This window comes from Mandrillus leucophaeus, unplaced genomic scaffold, assembly GCF_000951045.1.
Source record: "Mandrillus leucophaeus isolate KB7577 unplaced genomic scaffold, Mleu.le_1.0 Scaffold78, whole genome shotgun sequence".
Taxonomy (NCBI): Eukaryota; Metazoa; Chordata; class Mammalia; order Primates; family Cercopithecidae; genus Mandrillus; species Mandrillus leucophaeus.
In genome coordinates, this window is record NW_012108474.1 from 422878 (window position 1) to 423642 (window position 765).

General features: G+C 52.8%; 1 protein-coding gene across 1 annotated transcript in view; it reads left to right on the plus strand.

Moving 5' to 3' along the window:
• Positions 1-765, plus strand: part of NME4 (NME/NM23 nucleoside diphosphate kinase 4) — a 30458-nt gene that overhangs the window by 227 nt on the left and 29466 nt on the right. The window lies entirely within an intron of this gene.

The window sequence follows — 765 nt, forward strand, 5'->3', positions numbered from 1 at the left end:
CAGGATGGTCTCGATCTCCTGACCTCGTGATCCGCCCGTCTCGGCCTCCCAAAGTGCTGGGATTACAGGCTTGAGCCACCGCGCCCGGCCGAATGCAAGCTTTTTCAAGATTCATTAAGTTCTAGGAGTGGGAGATCTAACCATTTCAAACAGTAGCCCCCTGTGGTATCTACTCAATATTATCATACCTGTGAATTCTGTTGGTGACAAAGTCACAGGCCCTGCAACTATGACTGTGCCTTGTTTCTCATATCCACAATTGAATGAATTAGAGGAATGCAGCCACATCAGAGGCCATTTGAGAATAAAGGTCGGATTTTCCCCATTCAAATTCACAGACCAGGCTCACATCTGTAATCCCAGCACCTTGGGAAGCCAAGGCAGGAGGATTTCTTGATCCCAGGAGTTTGAGACCAGCATGGGCAACAGGGAGGCCCCATCTCTACAAAAAATTAAAATATTAGCTGGTTGTGGTGGCGCGGGTCTGTAGTCCCGCCTACTCGTCCTGGCCGCAGGACCAGCGTCTCTGGAGCGCATGCCTCCTCCCGCCCTGGGGCTCCCGTGGGAATTTCACCCTCCATTGGAGGCAGCTCAGACCAGGGCTTCTAGACCTCCTTTTGGTCCGTGAATTTATTTATTTTTGAGACAGTGTCTTGCTCTATTGCCCAGACTGGAGTGCAGCGGTGCAGTCACAGCTCACTGCAGCCTCAACCTCCTGGGCTCAAGCGATCCTCCCGCCTCAGCCTCCCGAGTGGGCCTTCCTCC